A 22619-nucleotide genomic window follows, 5' to 3' on the forward strand; every position below is an offset into this window, starting at 1 on the left:
TGGGTGTGAGTTCTTGATACATTAGTATCATTCATCGTACCTGATAACGATATTGTCACAGTTAGCTGTAATTGTAGAGTTTTGCCAGCAGATGGAATTGAAATCTTGATCAGTTACATTAGATGATTCAGGCACTGCTTCAATAAATACTGCACCGGACTCTGTGTCCATTCATTTTGAATTGGCCTCCATATGTACATATGTGGAATGGGCCCTGTCTCTGACTACAATATAATATATCATATGGCACCTTGTTTCAACTAATTTGCACCGGTACATGTCAATGTATACATCACACCATCACTCTGATCCGAATTTTTACCGGCAGGATGTAACGTTGCAGTTCTCCCGCACACAGTCCTGAATGGTAGTTTTAAAAAAACGCAGCAGCAGCCTCAAAAAAAACACCGCAATGTTTAAGATGGGGAGCTTGGCAAGAGGGAAAAGAAAGAAGAGTGAAACAATTGTTAATATCTTCAGCCAGAAGTGCCAAGAGGATGCTCCATCTCGGCCTCCTCCTGAGGTCCTTAGCATCACAGATGCCAGTCTCCGAGCAGTTCGACTCATTTCACGTGATAACATGGGAAGATAGGGACAGGATAGGGACAGGAGTTGGTCATTCATCTCCTGGAGCCCGCTCGGTCATGCAATATGTTCATGAATGATTTGTGGTCTAACCCCATGTTAAAAGCATTGGACAATGTAAAGATTGTTCGTCCTGACAATACTTCAGCAACAATAATAACGATTTTTGTTCTGTGACTAGTTGTGTCCCAACCAATCTATTCAAGTACAGCTATGACACTATCAAAGGCACAACATTGTGGAATTTTGGCAGTCTTGCCTGATCGCAAAAGGCAGGACAAATTCAACTCGACCAAGTTCCGCCCAATGAGCGGAACTCAGTCAACACAGTAGAAAGTATCAAGGATTATTGAATAAGCAATAATAATAATGGTAATAATAATAATAATAATGGTAATAATAATAATAATAATAATGGCAATAATAATAATTTGGTCAGTGATGTTCTGTTTGGGTCCCACTAGGAACACTCATTTCCAGAAATCATTTAAACTTACTCCAAATATAGTGGAACTCGCTGATTTAATAAAGTGAGGTGAGAATACCTGCCCTCGACATCAGTGCAGCACTTGACCGACTGTCACAGCAAGGACCCTGAGCAAAGCTTCAATCAATGGGGATCCGGGGGTAAATATTTCACTGGCTGCAGTCATACCGAGCACAGAGTAAGATGGCTGTGGTTGTTTAAAGCCAATCATCTCAATCACAGCGGTTTACAGCATGGAAACAGGTCTTTCGGTCCAACTTTCCCATGCCGCCCTTTTTTAAACACCAAAACAAATCTCTATTGTCTGCATTTGGCCTATATCCTTCTATACCCATCTTACACATGTAACTGGCTAAATGCTTTTTAAAACACAAAATTGTAACAACGTCTACTACTACCTCCGGCAGCTTGTTCTAGACACTCACCACCCTCTCTGTGGAAACAAATGCCCCTCTGGAAACTTTTGTTTCTCTCCCCGCTCACCTTAAACCTGTTCCCTCTAGTTTTAGACTCCACCATCTTTGGGATAAGATAAAGACTATCTTGCTGATCTGTGTCCCTCATCATTTTATAGAAATCTATAAGATCACCCCTCAGCCTTCTATGCCCCAGAGGGGGAAAAAAAAGGCCCAGTCGATCCAATCTCTCCTTATAAATCGAACAATCAAGTCCCGATAACAACTTAGTAAATCCCTTCTGCACCCTTTCTAGGCCCGCAGAACTGCAGTAAGACTTCCCTAATTCTGAACTCATGTCTTCTTGAAACAAAAGCCTTCCTAAATGCTTGTTGTACTTGCCTCTAAAATTTCATTGAGTGGTGCAAAAGGACATCCGGATCCATTTTTACTCACACTTCCTAATATATGTTGCTTTCGGCTTTACACACCAGTATATAACTATATATTTACCCACGTTGTAAGGCGTCTGCTCCGTGTTCACCCATTCACTCAAATTGTCCAGATCACATTCAAGCCCCCTTCCCTGCACCCCTGCCCCCCAGCCCCCCGCGCTACCCCCAGGACCCTCCTCACGGTTCACACTTTTGTCAAACTTTATATCGCCTGCCATTTTGGACATGCTACAATTGATTGCCTCATCCAGATCCCACTGGCCACAGTGCCGAGGACCTGGGCTAATAGCCCGGTTTGGGTCATTGTTGTACGCTATCTGCACGTTCTCTCCGTGTCTATGTGGGTTTCTTCCAGGTGCTCAGGTTTCCTCCCACAGTCCCACAGTCATTCTGCGTAGGTGCATTGGCATAAATCCTCCCTTAGGTGTGTGTCGCCGAAAATGACCGGGAGTGTGGCGTCTCAGGGATTTTCATTGGAACCTCATTGCAATGTTACTGTAGCGTACTTGTGACGAATAAATAAAGTAAGTTGGGACCCTGTGGTACCCCACTAGGAGCTGAAAAAACACTCGGAAAAAATCCTCATCTACTTCCACTCTCACTTTCTTATCTGTCAATAATTTATATACCTTTGCCGAAACGTTACCTTAATTTGGTCTTCTAATATATTATGAGAAACCTTCCCAAATGTCTTCTGAAAGTGAAAATACACCACGTACGGTGGTCCACCCCCTACCCCATGCCAATTCTATCATTTATACGAACTAAAAAACGCAAGTATGTTTGTTAAAAATAGCATGGCTTTCTTAAGATCATCTTGTCTTCATCCAACTCCGTTGATGCCTTTCAAATATTTTGCTATCATATCTTTGATAACAGTCTCTGACATCTTCACTGATACAAAAATCAGGCTGTAATTCATCATTGTTACTCTCTCTTCCATTGTATACATTGGAGTTACAATCTGTAGGAACTGCTCCAGAGTGTATCGAATTTTAGAAGATGAACACCAATGCATCCAATATTCACCGGGGCCATTTCCCCTCATACTTAGGGATGTAGATTATCAGGCCCTGGTGATTTTTCAGCTTTTAACCGTATCAATTTCACCAACATGATTTTTCTACTAACACCATTATTCTTCAGTGCCGTCTTCCAACTATTCCCTTGGTTCCATAACATTTTTTGAAGGGTACTTGAGTCCTCTTTTGTGAAGATGGAGTCAAACTTTGTTGTCTATTCCACCAACATTTCTTCCTTCCCCACTATAATTTCTCTGGTTTCTGAATGCAAGTTTCGTACATTTGTCTTTATTAATCTTTGTCCATTCAAATATTCATAGACGCTTTTATAAGTAGTTTATTTTTAAAAAAAGTCACAGATCAGGCTTACATTAGCACTGCAATGGAGTTACCGTGAAATCCCCAAGTCACCACAGTCAGGACCCTATCCGGGTGAATTCTTCTGACCAACACAGAATCTGCATGGAAGTCGGAGAACTCAGAGGACACCCACGTAGACACGGGGAGAACGTGCAAGCTCACCCAGGCAGTCTCCCAAGAGGGCAATCGAATCCGGGCCGCTGTGAAGCAGCAATGCTCACCACTGTGCTACTGTGCCGCCATTATATGTCTAATGTTCCCTGCAGTTTTACTGTCATAATCTATTTCCACCCCCCATCATGTTGCCTTCATTCGTTTAATTCACAATCCTCAGGCCTGCTGCTTCTTCTGACAATTGTCTATACTTTATTAGTAAGAAGTAACGTTCCCTCTCCTTAAAGCCACTAGAGAAGAAGATGAGTTTTGATGAAATATGATTGTTATTAATTACAGAAGAATGTTTATTTCAGTTGAATCAAATCAATTGAATTGAAATTCCCCAGCTGTCGAGTTGGAATTTTACCTCCTGTCCCCAGAGTATTATTTCAAAATTCTGTATTACCAGTTTAATACAATATTGCTACAATTAGGTATCATCGCATCTAATAATGAAATAATTGAACATTCATCACTGGGCCACAGGTTGGATCATGAGTTCAGGTATGTGTTGTGGGAATTGAACATATTACCATCTGTTTCAAAAATGATGCAGATTCCTGTGAGATAAGACTGTTAACTGATCACATTTTGTGTTTTACATTATGCCATTTAGTTCACTGTGTCTAAAGTGTGAGGTCAGTGTCCAATATTACACGGATGTATTTGATTGTCAGGGGCAAGTTTTGTTCCTAGTCTTGAATGTTATCTGTCTCGATGGCAATGATTAATGGGAATCTACGTAAAAATTCCATCAATTCTTAAAATGACATCTGGAAACATGCGAGGCCCACGGTCTGAGAGTTTGACGTTAATGATATTAACGTTAGTTAATATACTTCCACTATCATAACAGCTGAGCACTAAGTTTGTTTCTCTTAGAACTGAGCAGCCTATGGGAGATTCAGTACAAAATTCAAAGCTATGAATGGGAATGTTTTCCTCATTAGGAAGAAACTGTCACCCACTCGCAAAAGGGCCAGTATACAGAAGACACTGCTTTATTAGTTATGAATTAACGGGACCATCTCACTGATTACATCACACCAGTCCATATTTCTACTTATTTTGTACCAGCTCCAATATTTAATTATATGGCGGTAGACCCTGACCCTCTTTATATTAAATTCGCTCGTATCTCTCGTTAATCTACACTGGACCATCCCGCTATTTATGTGACATTAGGTCCTCTCAATTAGTACTAATGTCCACCACGGATCTGATTATGCTAAATGAGATCCAATGTATTTTTATATTCCACAAGGTTTGTCTCTTTACATGACGGAAGAACCTCTCTCTGTTAATTCAATATAGAACAATGAATATGTTTCCTGTCAAGATATTATCAATCACGATATACATCGGATGTGCCTGTCCGATACCAGTCATTCTTGTTTGGAAATATAGGTTTATTTTTTGCTAATATCTATAAGTAACTGTGAGAAACGCCGAATTGTTCTGTTTTTGTATTTAGCGTGAACGTTCCAACAATTTCTAAGTGATTAAATGTCATTGGGGGACAGGTCAGTATGTGAAGAATGGTGCAGCATTCATTGTAACACCGTCAGGCAATCCCTCTTGAGACAAATTTTAATAGTTGAATATTGTGTTGCATTGCGTCAATTTACCACAGATTTTAGCGAAAAATGTTTCGTCTGTCTCATTTTATTAAAAGCATTCACTGATATGCTGACAGTGTGAGTCTGAATTGTGGACTTACAATATCTCAGATGGATCCAACAGGCTGAATATCTAACCAATCATTAATTGCTTATCTGTTTCCCAGAAAAAAAGAAAATAAATTGCCATGGAACAAGTCTTGACAGTTATGTCACGTTTGACTTTCTGCAGTTTGTATTGTTATATTTTAAATTATTGTTTTTTTTTCAATTTGGAATGTGTTCAACTGCTTAGCCCCGAAGCTCTGGTATTCCCTCCGAAATGTATTTATCTCAGTTTCCTCGTCTAAATCAATCCATAAAGCTTCCCCTGCATTGACCATCCTTTTACTAATCTGATCAAATAACTGTTGTTCATAAAAAAATATACTGCAGATGCATGGGGCTGAAAAAAAATGCCAGAAACACTCAGCAGATCGTTCACCATATGTGGAATGGCATTCGTGTGCATCTCTCTCTCTCTCTCTGTCTCTCTCCCTGCCTCTTTCTCCCTCTCCCCTACTCCTCGCCATTCCTGCCTCTCTCCCTCCCGCTCTCTGTCTCTCTTTGTCTTTCCTTGTCCCCCTCTCTCTCCCTGGCTCCTTCTCTCTCTCTGTTTTTCTCTGCCTCTCTGTCTCTCTCTCTCTCTCTGTCTCTCTCTGTCTCAGGTTGTGCTTAAATCGGATGACTTCTCTTCTCTCACTCAATCTCCAATACTTCAGTTTTACTGGTACCCAAGAGACGGATCCAGCTATTAGTTGAAAAAAAATTGCGTGAGTCGCCTTGCGACTGAAAAGATGAAGCACAAAAATCCCATCAAGGGAAATTCAGTGCCGAAAACAGATCTGATCACGCACTTAACCTCTCTCTTCGATTTCTCTCACACGACGCCTAACCCACTATTTTTTTTTATTTTAGAACTCCTCTGCGGGGCAAAATGTTGCTTTAATTTTCCCTCTTTTTTCTCGGTGGTAATCTTCAGTCCATCTTCCCTTTAATTAACCTATTTAAACACCAAATACGACAATTCTCTTGATTCACAAAAATGGCAATGGAAGTGAATGTAATGCTGAGACCGGCATCAATCTGTGTGACTGCTCTTCAGGCTGTCAGAGTGAGTTCACCCTCACAGGCAGGAAGGCTGTTCACGGCGATAACATCAAACTGACGCCCACTGTTTCAATCTCAGGTAACACAACTTCCCGATTCTTGCTGCCGGTTCCAAACCGCACATCTCACTTCTGAGCAGAAAATAAATCCAGGGACCACAATCTGGTGAGAACATCTGTCAGTGCGGCCTATATCTGTCCACAGAGTCGGGGCAGAGTCACACAGGTCACATTGCGGTGACATTTACAAATGAGCCTGGTGTGATCTGTTCAGAGTTTCCCGGACATAACTGATGGTCAGTGGATCAGTCACTGAACTCCCGGTTTTCATGAAGGAAGAAAATTATAACTGTTATGTTTCGTTGTTTAATCGTTTTCTCTCCATCTGCTATTTACTTTTTGTTTCTCAGCTTTTATCTGTCAGCACCCCGTTTTTATTTCTCCCAACTCTCCAAGTCTCTCTCCCTCTCTCTATTTCCCTGTCAATCTTTTGAACACTTTTATTAGTACTCAAAATCATGAAGTTTTGATTGGGACAATTAAAGAGAGAGTATTTCAACTGGGAGGGCGGTCAGCAACCAGAGTCGGCAAAAGTTTATTTTATTGAGCTGAGAGACAGGAATGAAATTATTTATTTTTACGCAAGATTTGTTATGAACTGGAATGAACAGCTTGAAAGGGTGATCGAATCAGATTTCACAGTAATTTTGGAAAATAAATAAGATATGTCCTTCATGTGCTTAAAATTTCAAGGATTTTCGAGAATGGGAACATTTTAATGGTTCATCGATATCATTGTCCCAGCATCCTTTTTGTTTTTCTCCCTGTCCTTCGCTGAGACTGAATAAAATGCAATAATTATACAGCTGTCGTCTTTTGTAAATCTTACCTTTTTACAGCACGTGTGTGTGTGTGTGTGTGTGTGTGTGTGTGTGTGTGTGTTTGCCAGGAACCAATCCGAAATCCTATTTACAAACCATCACTTTGAACAACTTAGCACTGGATCGAACTTGATTGGGAAAAGCACAATAACACTTAACATTTATTGCACTGTTCTTTTTCTTCCGGAGAGGTTTTCATACTTAGTCTTTTCAATCTTCACATGTCCTAATTCTGTCTGTAAATGCGGAACTGCTTGTAAGAATGAAAAGGAACAGATGATTTTCTGTTCCTCTGATAGATTCACCATTGTTACCTCAGATAACAGAAATCTATCGAGTCCGCCATGACTGTCCCCCACCCTTGGGAATACCAGCTCTTAGTCAGGTGGAGTCAGTCACTCCTGCGGTTGTCATAGGGTTCCCAATCCATGTTTGTCACACAAATCCCTGTGTCACTCGTCCTGACAAAGAAATCTGTGCTAAGGCCCTAGAAATGATTGTTTCCTTATGGCAGGTCCCAGTCTGACTCCGGGCCCAGCTGTCTCTGTCAGTGATACACTGGGGCCAGTCATTCACATTGTAATGTTCTAATTCTCAGGTTCCAGTCTGACTCCGGGCCCAGCTGTCTCTGTCAGTGATACACTGGGGCCAGTCATTCACATTGTAATGTTTTAATTCTCTATGGTTATTTTTGGAAACCGTTACCCAATCCGTTGTGAATTAGAACCTGCATCTGATTTTGCTTCATTTGACCCCTGTCTGTCATTATTGGACAAATCACTTTTTCTAGAATGATCACACGCACAAAAAATGTTTATTTAAATGTTATATCATGTTCTGTCTCTCTTACTCGAAAGAACCCATACGTTGGTTTACGTGATTCTCCTGGTCAGTTTATGTCATCATTGCGCTAGCGTATCTGTCTATATTAGATTAGATTCTTCTTCTGTTGTTGGAGCATTATGTTTAATCATTTATAGGGTGCGGGCAGCACTGACATCTGTTTCCCTTCTCTAATTGCCCCTGACAGTGTGGTGATGACCTGCTATCTTGAATCGCTGCAGTCCATGTTCACCAGGTGATATCACTGTTTATATCACACAAGGTCTGGCCACCCTTATGATACACTTGATCCTGATTCATCGTATTACCGATATTGTACAACCCACAAACAGGAGAAAATATTTAGGATGGTTACCATGGAATTGGAGAAGGTAACGGTTAAACAGAAATATTGTTCCTTCTCTGGAGAGGAGCAGATGTTTCAATCCTTTGCATCAATAGAAATAAGAAGTCTGAGAATTACAGGTGTAATTATCTCCTGTCGGTTATATATCCAGGGTCATTTTCACCATCATTTTCACAAATCAGCTCACAATTGAGTCCTATATCAGGAAGTTTAATGAGACATTGAGAAGATCAATTTCCACAATCTCATCGTCATTCGAGAAGGGATTTATCCATTTTCCAACAGATCTCTTAAGACAGATAAGTCATCACCGGGAACAAAATAGTGAGGCTGCAATAATTGTATGTGCAAGAGCGCACAACAGAAGGGTTGTCAGTAAATAATTACATATTAAATGTTCTTCAGTTGAAACACATGAACTGTTTGGTGTTTTCATGCACTCGTGGAAGGCAGAGATGGGCTGAAGGTTATCACTGGGAAAACTGAAGGGGAATTGCTAAAAGAGATCATTTCTCCAAAGGGGGTTATTAGAAAATAGAATATTTAAAATAAGTAAGCACGCAAATGTTTATGATGTTTGTTAGACATAGAACCATAGAATTCCTACAGTTCAGAGGCCATCTGGCCCACCGAGTCTGCATCCCACCCCAGGTCCTCCCCTCTGCCATATCCCCGTTAGCCCCACACATTTACCATGGTTATTCCGCATACTCTGAGGGAAAATAACGGGCAATTTTGCATGGCGAATCCAACTAATACTATCCGTTGCAATATAATCGAGAGACTGGTTTCGTGCAGTAATGTTGAGACAGGGCCGAATACACCAGATATCAATATAGCACCTGTACTAATATAAATGCAGACTGGGTCCAGTTCAGTCATTACTGAGAGGGTGTATACAGTATCTAACACTCTCTAACCAGCGTGGTATTTTCTCATATGAACAGAGACATGCCAGACTCAAACAACTGGGATTTTGCTGAGTACAGAATCAACTGAGAATTATTGTAGTATTATCATATAATCAGAAATATGATTTCGTGTCATATAAACTGGGTCACGTTTAGGATGGACAAAGACTGAGTCTATTACAGAAATAACTGGGACGATCTTCTGTGTCTTGTCGTGCCAAAAATTGCAGTTTCACCGCCATCTGCTGGATTAGCTTTACTATTGCAGGTGTTGTGAAATGCTGATTTCAGTTGCTGTTTCTTATTCTTTCATGGGCTGTATATCCAGCTGGTAAGGCCAGCATATATTGGCAATCGCTAATACATTGAATTTACTTGTTTTCTAGACCATCATAAAAGGCACGTAATAGCCAAGCACGTGTGCGCCTAGAGTCACCTCTGGGCTAAACTGGGAAATGATGGAAAGTTTTCTTTTCTGCAGGGCATTAGAGAATCTGATATATTTCAGGTCATGGCCGCAATCACGGAAATGACCTTTACATTCAACATTGTAATTGCATTTTGAAACCTGTTGTAGTTGGACTTGAATATTTATCTTGAGAAATTGGCCTACCCTCACAGAGATATTACCACTCTGCCACTGTCACCCTTTCAACATTGATAAAGTACTTACAGTAGAGAAGAAAGCCATTTTGAAGCGTCATGTGTGTGTTGGCCCTCGAAAGGAGCAATTCATCCAATAACACTCTATACCCCACAGTCTGGCATTTTGTTCATTTTCAGACAATTACCCAATCCCATTTTGAACCCATTAATTGGCGCTGCCTGCACCACACTCTCAAACAGCACATTCCAGATCTGGATCACTCACTGTCTGAAAATGTTTTTCCTGATGCCTCCATGTTTCTTCCACCAATTTACTTCAACCCGCGCCCTCTGTGCCAAGATCCTTCTGCCATTGAACAGTTTCTCTCTATCTACTCTGTCAAGACCCCTCAGGATTTTGAATGCCTCGTTAAAGTTACATCAGCAACTTCCTGTCAAGGAAATTAGTCCGAACCTCTCCAAAATATTTCCGTCACTGAAGTTTCTGATCTCTGGACTTATTCTCGTGCTTTCCGTTACATCCAGCCTATTGACTTTACATTCTGCCTGACTTCGGTGCCGAAAATTGGACCGAATTTTTCGGTTGACGATTTTCCAAGTGTTTTCTACAAGTTTTCTACAAATTTAACACAACTTCCTTGCTTCTGTATTCTTTTCCCCAATAGACAAAAACTATTCACTTTTTTTTGTTTGCAGCTTTCTCAACCTGTCTTGCATCATGAATGATTTATACACATATTCACTCAAGTCCCTCGGCGTCTATATTCATTTTCATAACTTTTCATCATTTCCATTTTTTTCTCCACATTCTGTTGAACAAAACTGATCATGTAACTTTTCTCTGCACTATATTAAATATGCAAATTTCTCGCCCTTTCAACCAATTAGTTCTTTTTGCCCTGTCACCATTTACCTTAAATCACCATCCTCTGCTTTCCAACCTTTCCCCCAACGTGTCGATGATCTCCAAGCTGATTCCCCAATTTCCTTCTAATCATTTATATATCCATGACAAACAGCAAAGGTACCAGAGCTGATCCCTGAGCCACAACACTCCATTCAGAAACGCACACTTGCACAGCTACACTCTGTTTTCTATGACTGAGCCAGTTCTCCATCCACCTAGCCAGCTCACCTCTGATCTCATTTTACTGCAAATTCTGTACCTCTCTGCCATGAGGGACCTTGTCAGAGGGTTTACTAGTGTCCATGTAGATAATATCCACTACTCTACCATCATCAATCATCTTCGTCACTTCCTCAAAAAAAAAAACTTGATCGCATTAGTCAGACATGATCAGGTCTTCAAAAACAAAACATGTTGCCTTTCACTAATACATCCACTTATTTCAAAGAGGGATTAAATCCTGTCTCGAAGAATTTTCTTCAATAATTTCCTGACAACTGACATACGGCTCATTGGCTTGTGCTTATCTGGATTATGGTTGCTATTCTTCCTAAACAAAAACCGGCTATTCTCCAATCCTCGTACTTCCACTATAGCCAGTGATGATACAAAGATTTCTCTCGAGGTCCCAGCAATTTCCTCCTGGCCTCTCTCAGTATTCTGTGGTATATCACATCAGGCCCTGGGGACTTGTCGACCTTAACGTTTCTCAAGAACCCCAATTTCTCCTCTTTTTTGCTCTCAACATGACTCAAACTATCTGCGCATCCTTTCCCAGACTCATCATGCACTAAGTACTTGTCTTTGGTGAATACTAACGTCAAGTATTCAATACCTCGTCATTTCCCTGGCTCCGCGCATAGAATCCCTCACCTGTCCTCGGGTGTGCCAACCCCCTCCCTGGCTAAACTTTTGCCCTTTATATATGTGTAAAACGCCTTCGGATATTCTTCCATCCTGCGGCCAAATAATTCTCGTGACCCGTTTTCGCCCTCTTTACTCTTTGCTTAAGTTTCGTTTTACTTTCCTTGTATTTCATAATTGTTTTGTGCCTTCCTAGGCTAGAAAAAATCTTTTTTTTCCACTTTGACGAGGCTCATAATTTCTCTCGTTTTACAATGTTCCCGAAATTTGCCATACCTACCCTTCATCCTCATTGGAATGCGCCAGTCCGGAATTCCTATCAACTTGCACTTGAAAGCCTCCCATGTACCAGATGTTGATTTGCCCTCAAACATCTGCCCTATTCTACATTCTTCAGTTTCTGCCTAATATTGTTATAATTAGTCATCCCCCAGTTTAGAGTCTTCACTTGCGTATTACACTTACCATTCTCTGTCCGTACCTTAACGCTTACTGAGTTGTGATCTCTGTTCCCCAACTACTCCCTTACTGAAATGTCGACCACCTGTCCAGGCTGATTCCTTATTTCCAGGTCCAGATCAGCAGCTTCCCTAGTTGGATTACCTATATAATGTTTTGGCAAACCCTCCTGGATGCTCCTTACAAACACTGCCCCATCCACACACTCAGCACAAAATGAGTCCCCGTCAATTTTGAGGAAGTTAACTCTCCCACCACAACAACCCTGTTACTTTTACATTTTGCCAAGTTCTCATTCACATCTCTTTCTCAATCTCCTGCTGGTTGTTGGGAGGCCAATAGAAAATGCCGAATCTTGCCAGTACACCCTTTCTATTCCTGCACTCTACCCATACTGCCTCGCTGTATAAGCCATGCAAAGTACATTGGGTGCAGTCCACCTGCAGTACTGCTGCAATATTCTCCTTACCAGTCTTGAAAATGTCCCTCCCCTGTTACATCACTCTCTATCCTGCTTGAATCATCTGTATCCTTGTACGTTTAGCTGTCATTCCTCTCCTTTCCTTAACCAAGTCTCTGTAATAGCAGCAACATCACAGTTCCAAGAACGAATCGAAGCTCCAAGTCCATCAGCCTGACCTGTTACATTTCTTGTATTGAAACAAATGCAGTTCAGCCTGCCGGACCCGCTTTAATTAGGAGCCACACTATTTCTGCTCTTTCTCTGAGCCTTACTGGCCCTGTTCTCTAGTTCCACTTCAGCTAATTCACCTTTGCTTTATTCCCCTCTCCCTGGTAGATTTCCTTCCCTAAAGGACATTAGTGAAAGAAATTGATCCTTTCGACAATCAAATATGGTTTTATGGTCATCAGTAGATTTTTATTTCCAGACATTTTTTATTTAATTCAAGTTCCAACAGCTGCACTTACCGGATTCGTACCTAGAACATTAACAACATGAGGAATCCTTCCTGAAGTTATGACATCAGTAGGAGCTACTCAGAAAATTTCCTCAGTTTTCCTTTCAAACACTTACTCAACAATCAGCTGCTTCTGTTGGTCCCACGTCACTTTCTGAACTGTAATACCTGATAGACACCTACCCAACTGGACATGGCCGTATGGACCGGGTAGTAAGGGACACAAGGCACAGATACACCTCTCTACCCACTTCCCTAAACTCCCACACTTTCCCCAACTCTCAGCGTTTCACTCTCTGCAACTTACAGTCTGTGGAGATCCCTCAATAGGCAGATTTCACAGGCCTCAGTTCCGAAGTTCATACTTGGTCATGCCCAACTCATTAATCGATTTTAAGTTATTACACCCCTCCCCCTCTAGGTCTGAGTAACCGCCGAGTGCTGACCGGCTTGGAAGCCTTTCTTTGAAATTTCACTGCTGGGTCTGGTTCCTCCTGCTCAGCCTCGGAAGTGAGTGGGGTTCAGCAGACCGGGGCTCGCCCCTTCCACCATGAGCGTTGTGGCCCGAGTTACCTTTATCGGGAGACAATGTGGCCGAGAGGCTAAACCCGCTGTGTCCATTTCAGAATCCGAGTTTCTCACTGGTGGAGATGGAGAGCAGGAGCCGGAGTATGTGGAATTCTTTCCAAAGTTCTGGGTGTGCCGGGAATTGATTTTTCCTGCATGTCTTGGGGTTTCACGGTTTGTAGATGTTTGAAACATTCCCATCGATGGTATCTCCCAAGCGGACTTGATAAAAAACTGGCCCTGTTCCTGACCTGAACGTGCCTCATAACCAGCGTATCCATTGCCATGATTCTTAACTAATAGCCTAACAACTGCCTTTAAGGGCCTGTCCCAGTTGATGGAAACGGCACTGGGTGTCAGCTCCCACCCTCGGAAGATCAGAGTTAACTTTGGGAAGAGTGATCATGAGCAACTCTGCTTGGGCTGTTCCATTTGTTGAAGAGGGGAGGGGAGTGGTGATTGGGGGGATGTTGTCCTGTAACTGAAGCTGAATCTGGATAGTTTGGTGTCAAAGGAGGCTGTGGGATAGTTTTTTGAACCTCTTTTTGCTGTTTGAACCGCTCTTTCTGCCAGACCGTTGGATGATGGGGAATATGGGCACTGTCCTGACGTGTCAAATTCTGTTCAAGTTGTTGCAATGCACAAAGTCCTGGCAGTTGAAGTGTGGTCCATGTTCAGAAACCAACGCCTGTGGGATCCCGGGTGTCAAGAAAGAGGAGTGAGGTTTCTTCACTCTTGTCCTTGTGTTTGATGAACTCACCCTCTGTATGGCCATCCATTGTGAATCAGCATCTACCATTATCAGGAACATAGACCCCATGAACGGTCCGGCACTGACCATGTGCAGCCACGTCTACGGCCGTTCCAGCCATTCCCAAGTGTGAAGAGTAGTGTCTGGTGACATTCGTCCCTTGTTGACATTGCCAACACTGACCCACGACCAAATACCTGTATTCATACCTGGCCACAGACGTGGCAATTTGGAGGTTATTAAGTTTGTCACTCCTGGGTGGCCACGAGTACCGCGAAGATGGGATGCTGAACCTTGGCTCAGGATGACAGCCTTGAACCCCATCGGCGTGTGCCAGCTACCACAGTCAGCTGTCCTCTGCCACTCCAATATGGGTGCAATTCAGGCTGTAACGGCCTTTTGGTTTCCCCCATCAGCGCTCGCTGCTTCAGTTTATTCAGGACTGGGTAATTTTGTATCCAAAGCCAAATAATATTGGCTGCCACTGGGAGAGTTTTGAAAAAGTTCATGATTACAGTCTCTTCCACTGGGGATATGACCAGTGTCTGTTAATTGTAGCCAACTCAAGGCATCTTCCTTTGCAACTCTGATGCCTAGTTGCCCATGTTCAGAGGGCAATGAAGTGTCAACCACATTGCTGTGGCCCTTCCCTGGGACATTGATAAACACAGTAAAAAGTCTGACAACACCAGGTTTAAGTCCAACCGATTTATTTGATAGTAAATTCACTAGCTTTCGAGGTTACCCTCTTTGTCAGGTGAATGGAGAGTTCTGGTGACAAACATTCACCTGACGAAGAGGGTAACCTCGAAAGCTAGTGAATTTACTATCAAATAAATCGATTGGACTTAAACCTGGTGTTGTCAGACTTTTTACTGTGTTTACCCCAGTCCAACGCCAGCATATCCACATCATGACATTGATAAACCAGATGGGTCTTTCTGAAAATGGACAATGTTTTTATGGTCACTAACAAATTCTAAACTCCAGATATATTTACTCAAGTTCCACCATCTGCCGTGACGTGATCAGAACCCGTGTGCCCAGAACATTAGCTGGGTTCCTGCATTAATGCTCAAGTGATAAAACCTACAGTCCATCACATCCACACCTGAGTGTACACATCCTGAATTCCAGTTACCCAGACACACCATACTATGCATGTCTGCAGGGCTCCCGGATTGGACAGCATTAACTGCCTCAATCAGGGAGCTCATATTCCAAAGCTCCACCTGATGGTTATCGTTGAAGTCATTAGATATATCTCTCTACCTCTTTCTATGTTTCTTGTGGCTCTCTCTCTGTCACTCTTTCTCTATGTCTGTCTGTGCCTCTGTCTCTCTCGATGTTTCACTCTGTCTTTTGCTGTCTCTCCGCCTCTCCCCCACTCTCCCTCTGTCTCTCCTGCACCACCCCCCCCCGTGTCACTCTCCTACTCCCACTCCCTGTCCCTCTTTAATTTATTTGTCTCTCTGCCCCCCCACCCACCTCACTCTGACTTTTGCTCTTGCTTTGTCCATTGTGCTTTTTCAGTCCCACTCTTTCCCATTCACTCCTGCTCTGTGTCTCGATATCTCTGTTTCTATCTGTCTCTGGCTATTTCCTTCTGCATCACTTTTTGCCTCCCGTTCCCCCACCCCCCTTGTCTCCCTCTCCCTCTCGTATTACAAACTCCAATCTGTCTTCCTCTATCTCCCTTTCTCATTCCCTGTATATCTCTCTCGCCATTTTCCTCATTATTTCTGTCTTTCTCATTCCCTGTTTATCTCCCTCGCCATTTTCCTCACTATTTCTGTCTTTCACATTCTGTGAGGCTCTGTCTTTGTCTCTCTTCTATCTCATTGTCTCCCTGTTTATTTTCCTGTACCTGTTAGAAACTCTTTCAAATTCTTTGCTCTCCAAGTCTTCGTGCCTTTCCCTCTCTTTGCTACTCTCTGCCTAATAATCTCACTGTTGCTAACATTGTCCTCTCTATCTATCTGTCAGTCTTTCTATCTCTGTGAGGCTGTTTGGTGATTTACAGTTTGAATGCCCAATAGGAAGAGTCAGAGGTCTTGTTGTTGTCATTTCCTCTCAGGCTGTATTGAGTTGAAAAATTGCAGTAAGGGGATGTTTCAGTAGATTTTTTAGCTGCTGCCTGAACTGCGTTTGTGTCACAGCGTAAATAGCAGTATTTGTACAGCAACTTGTGAGTTGCAGCATGAAGCCCAATTCCATAACATAAAAGTCTAATCTAAATTTAAACCCCAAATCATACATGCGATTCCATGCTGAATAAACCATGAATATTGACCATAAGATAATGAAATTGGCTGAGATAACAAATAGGAAAATGATGGATTTCCTTCGACTCTCCAACTCTGGGTCTCTTGGATTCTCACCGCTGCGGTGAGCCCGGAGTCTCCTGCGGACTCTGCTGCTCACTAAAATGTGTCTGACGGTGAGAGCATTCAGCAGCAGAATCAGGACGAATGGGGCACACGGGTTTAGAATGTAATGGAGGAACTCGATTGTTCCCCAGACCAGAGTACATAACACCAGTTGTGACGTGGCAAAACCAGGGGAGGTTCCGCAGCCGATATGTATTTAATAACATAAAATACCAGATAATGTTCATTAAACAGCTCAGCACTGTCACTGTTCCCAGAACCACAGCTGCTGATTTCTCAGTGCAATATTTACTTCTCAGCTTGGGGCAGCAAATGGCCACAAATCGATCAAAGGTGAAAGTGACGGTGAACCAGACAGAACAGTCAGTGGCTGCACAAAGCAGGACAGCGTGGATGTTACACACGGGGAGTGACCACAGGAAATAAAAGTGTTCCCAATAAACAATGGGAATGTGTCTCAATATCAGGTCGAGGAGAATGACCAGCAGATCCCCCGCTGACATGGCCACCAGGTAACGAGTGACACATTTGGACAGACCACAGTTTCTGCTCGTCAGTGTCACAATTGTGATTATGTTCACTGTCAGGAAGGAAATACAGAATAAAATTAGATATGATTCAATGGAAGGAATTGCGATTTAGACTTACGATGGTTTTGTTTTTTAAAAAGTACATTACCACAACAATTGGAATACATTTTTTAAGCCAGCATGTCTTTCGGAGTGTGAGGGGAAAGTAGAGCATCTGGAGTAAACCTGTACAGACACAGAGAGAATGTACAAACTCAACACAGACAATGACCCAAAACTGGAACTGAACCCAGGTTCCTGATGCTGTGAGTCAGCAGTACGAACCACTATGCCACCGTACTGCTCCTTGGTAGTGACACAACGTTAACATTTGGGAAAGAGCTTTCCAGGGAGTCCTCAACATTATCCCTTACTCAGTTACAGGTAAATATCCCCTCTGCCTGTGAAGGATTTGGAGGGTAAGAAGGATGAGACAGTAAACCCTAACAGAAGATGCGGAGTGGAGTCCTGTAGGTGGTAATCTGTTGTCTCTCAGACAGCTCACTGACAACTCCCGCAACAGAGCTGGTACCAAACAGTGTTGGTTTGACCCTTTCCTCTGGACAATACTAACAGTTGGCAGAGGGAGATCCTGATGCCCTGAAGCACAGAATCTCTATTATATTTACATCTCCATGAGTCCTCTCATGGCAGGAATGTTGTCAATATATGCACCAGGTAAAAACTCAAACAAAGGCCAGTAGCAAAGGAAAAGCCAAGCAAGCTGCCTAATGACTCTCATCCTGTGACTCCGACATCCAATATTATGAAATGCATGAAAAGGTTAGTCATGGCATGAATCAGTTCCGGCTTCCCAGATTTCCTGGATCCACTACAGTTCACTACATCCACAACCGGTCCAAAATCCCATCTCTCTGACACTACAGTCAACCCTGTAACACCGACTCATGTTTATCAACGACAGCTGAGCCATTAACACCATTATTCCTATGCATGTGTCTGTGTGTATGTGTGTGTGTGTGGGGGGGCGTGTTGTGTGTGAGCACCAGAGTACCTGATGAGTGCTCCTAAGTGTGTGTTATTCCGGAGGCTTACAACAATGTTGGCTTCTGAATTTGTGTGTGATTGTGAACAAGTGTCTAAATCTGATTGCTTCTACCAGTAAATGTCTCTATCAATACATGTATGTTTGTGTTTCTGTGACCCCAGGAAAGTTTGTGGTGGTACAGGGGATAGTGTTGTTGCCTCATAGCACTAGGCTCCCTGGTTCAATTTCAGGCTTGGCTACTCTCTGTGCAGAGTCTACTCGTTCTCACTGTGTCTGCGTGGGTTTCCTCCAGGTGCTCCGGTTTCCCCCAAAAATCTGAAAGTTGTGCTGGTTTGATGTATTGGCCGTGCTAAATTCTCCCTCAGTGTACCTGAACAGGCGCCGGAGTGTGGCAACTCGGGGATTTTTATAGCAACTTCATTGCAGTGTTAATGTTTGCATACTTGTGACATTGATGAATGAATTTCAATACGAAACATGTTTTCTCTTGAGATCCTGCTGTGCAAACATGATCAATAAAATGCATTCTGCAGCGTGGTGACTGGGTGGGCAATTGGCAGTGAGCTGGCATTACATGTAGATGGTAAAAAACGATTCTGCTTTATATTTTTCTCACAAAGGATTAGTGTTAGGTCACATGTCTATGGATTGTCACAGCACACAGAAGACACCCTAGCCCATAGGCCCTGAGACAATTGTCAGCGGCTGAAAGAATTAATAACTGGATATAGTGATTCAACAGAAACAACAAGAGCAGCAAACCCAGTACAGTAAATGACAAGGAAATCAATACAGTTAAACAGCCTTTCTAGAATTAGGAACTGGGGACAGAACTTTACAGCCTCACTTTTCCGAAAACTGCAAAATCCTACCCATGTTCAACAGACCTTCCCATGCTCTGACCCTTGCTTGCTCCGATTCCAGTGGCAGTCGGACTGGTACAATTCCAGACAGGGACTTACCCGGAACTCCAACAATCGCCAAGATGGGATAGTAAACGTACTGAATCACCTTCAGTAGACTTTCAATCCGATAAGCTGATGGCATCTTCCCATCATCTAAGGTAAATATAGAAATCCAATAGTATAAACCGTTGTCCATGACTGGAAACTTCCAATCCATTGTTCCCAGATTCCGATCAATTGTTGGAACTTTCTGGGTCATTGTCCCCAGATTCTGATCCACTGTTGGAACATTCTGGGCCATTGCTCCCAGATTCTGATCTCTCCTCTCGCTCCCTCTCTCTCCACAGCCGCTGATCGCTGTTAGTGTTGGAGTTGTCGCTCCCGCTGACTCAATGGGACAACACACTGAACGGAATCCCTTATTATTAGAAGGGGGACATCCCTCCAGGCACACTAATCAGATCCATGGAGACTCACATCAATTACAGTCACTAAACAAACAGCCTCACCTCACCCTGTTCAATCCAACACTTTTTACACGCAAAGAAGAGAATTTACAGCCTAGATGCGGCGTTGAAGTTCAGGGAAGTATGGGAAGTTGGAAATAATGGAGAGGCAGACATGACAGTGCAGAAGGAGGCCATATGGCCCATTGAGTCTGCACCGAGTCTCCAACAGACCACCCTACCCGCATTGGAATGATCATAGTATATGTTTTCTTTTAAGATCAATGTAAAGGTTTAAGTGTGGAGACCTGAACGCACCTCTCAATGCACACATATTATTGGTTTCGAGATAATTCACTTTAGCATGAACATAAACCCATTTATATTATATCAGGATATGCCCGCAAATATTACCGTAAGGATAATATACATCATTGAACTTTTTGCCATTCATCGCCTCCAATAAATTCGTGACTTGACTCATTAAGCGCTAAAATCATTCATCTTTTTTTCAGGCTTTAGAGTAAGAACAAAGAAAATTACAGCACAGAAACAGGCCCGTTTGGCCCTCGAAGCCTGCACTGACCATGCTGCGTCGACTGAAGTAAAATCTTTCCCCTCTAGGGTCCATACTCCTCCGTTCCCATCCGATTCATGTAGTTGTCAAGACGCCTGTTAAAAGTCACTATCGTATCCGCTTCCACTACTTCCCCCGGCAATGAGTTACAGGCACCCACAACCATTTTTGTAAAAAAAATCTGCCTTGTAATCTCCTTTAAACCTTGACCGTCGCACCTTGAACCTGTGCCACCGAGTAAATGACTCTTCCACTCTGGGAAAAAAAAGCTTCTGACTATCCACTCTGTCCACCCCGCTCATAATCGTGTAGACTTCTATCAGGTCACCCTTCAACCTCTGTCATTCCAGTGAGGTCAAATTACGTTTTTCCACCTCTTCTCCCAAGTCTCCAATCAATCCTGATCTTGTTGTATCCTCTTATGGTCCTAACCGTCATCTGCAAATCCACCAACTTTTGTATCATCCGCAAACTTACAACCTTTCTGTCATACACAATGTTGCAAAGAGCAAAGTTCCCAGCTCTGATCCCTGAGGAGTGCCACTTGTCAAAACCATCATTCAGAACAAAAACAACCTCCCACTGCTACACTCTGTCTTCTTTGACCGAGCCAGTTTTGTATCAACCTTGCCAGCTCACCTCTGATCCCATGCGATTTCATGTTCTTCATTAGTCTGCTAAGAGGGATCTTGTCAAAGGCCTTACTCAAGTCCATGTAAATAACATCCACTACCTTAACCTCATTAATCATCTTATCCGAAAACACTCGATCAAGCTAGTGAGACACAATTTCCCCTTCACAAAACCACGTTGCCTCTCACTAATACGTCAGCTTACTTCCAAATGGGAACAGATCCTTCTCGAAGAATCCTCTTCAATAACTTTCCTACCGTTGATGTAGGGCTCATGGCCTGCAATTAACTGGATTGTCCTTGCCACTTGAAGCATAGAGAGCAAAATCACTAGCGGCTGCATTGTGGTAGCACAGTAGTTAATAGTGTTGCCTCACAGTGCCAGGGACCAGATTTTGAGTGCTGGCCTTGTTCACTGTGTGGAGTTTGTGTGTCCTCCCCTGTGTCATCATGGGTTTCCTCCAGGTGCTCCGGTTTCCTCCTACAGTCCAAAAGACCTGCTCGTTAAGGCGCATTTGCCATGCTAAATTCTCCATCAGTTTTGCCCGAACAGGCGCCAGAGTGTGGCGACACGTGGATTTCCACAGTAACTTCATTACAATGTTAATATAAGCAGACTTGTGACATTACTAAAAAAACTAAACTCGTCTCCATCCAAACCAAAGATATATTCCAATAACCGCAACATAAGTTAGGGAGGAAATGGCCGAGTGGTATTATCACTTTGACTATTAATTGAAAAATTCACCTCATGTCTCGTGGATCATTGGGTCGAATCCCACTACAGCAGATGGTGGAACCCGAACTGAAGGGACATTACAGTCGATTGCTCTCAGAATCTGAGGCATTGTTGTCTATTCTTCTGAGGTTTTTATCCAGTATTGGAACATCGTAGCGTATTGATCTCAGATTATGATCCAGAATTGTAACATTGCAGTCTATTGTTCTCCAGTGCTGCGGAATTTTTGTTATGAAGTGAAGTTGAATAGACTGGGGAATCCGCCGCTCTTTCCTATTCTGGCCTACATATCACTCCAAATCCTCATCACTATTCTTATTTCATAACTATCCTGTAAAAGGGTTAAGCAAGCCATTGAGTTGATTGGTAACTCGACACAAGCTACAGATGCTGGCCCAGCCAGCGACATCACGTCCATGAATGAATGAAAATAAAAATAGTCATTCACATTGTGTTTGCTTTCTTGTGGAAAATGATGACACAACTGGTGTATTATTATTATTTAAAATGGGTTTCCTTTACTCATTAACCTTACCTAACCAGTGGATTGGTGTGATGTCTCACAGCACCAGGGACCTGGGCTCGATTCCTGGCTTGGGTCACTATCTGTTCAGAGACGACACGTTCTTTCCGCGTCTGGGTGGGATTCCCCCGGCTGTTACGATTTCCTCCCAAATTCCAAAGATGTGCGGGTTAGGTGGATTGGTCGTGCAAAGTTGCCCCTTATTGTCAGGGGGATTAGCGAGGGTAAATGTGTGGGGTTATGGAGATAGGGCATGGGCTGGTTTGTGTTCAGTGCAGACTAGAATCGCCTCCATCTTCACTGAAGGATTCTATGATATTCCCTATGTTATTAAGGCAGGTGTGGTTCAGAACGGGAAAACTGAACAACCTTTACCCAAAGACAAGACATTGCACATATTACAAATGCCATCTCACAACAGAACATTTTGTGAAACTGAGGGAAATGGAGAGCATGTTTCATTTCGGTGGTCTTTTATTAGGAAGAATTCAGATATTTAGGTTTTTTTCTAACCAGTGCAGAGTCAGGGAAAAGACAGAGGGAGAGG

At 42.8% G+C, this 22619-nt stretch overlaps 1 pseudogene; it reads right to left on the reverse strand.

Annotated features, from left to right (window-relative positions):
* Positions 1 to 19414, reverse strand: part of LOC145362402 (Ig heavy chain C region-like) — a 52054-nt pseudogene extending 32640 nt beyond the window's left edge.
* Positions 19415 to 22619: the final 3205 nt, after the last annotated feature.

The sequence above is a fragment of the Carcharhinus amblyrhynchos genome, unplaced genomic scaffold (genome assembly GCF_965287045.1).
Source record: "Carcharhinus amblyrhynchos unplaced genomic scaffold, sCarAmb.v2.hapA scaffold_38, whole genome shotgun sequence".
NCBI lineage: Eukaryota > Metazoa > Chordata > Chondrichthyes > Carcharhiniformes > Carcharhinidae > Carcharhinus > Carcharhinus amblyrhynchos.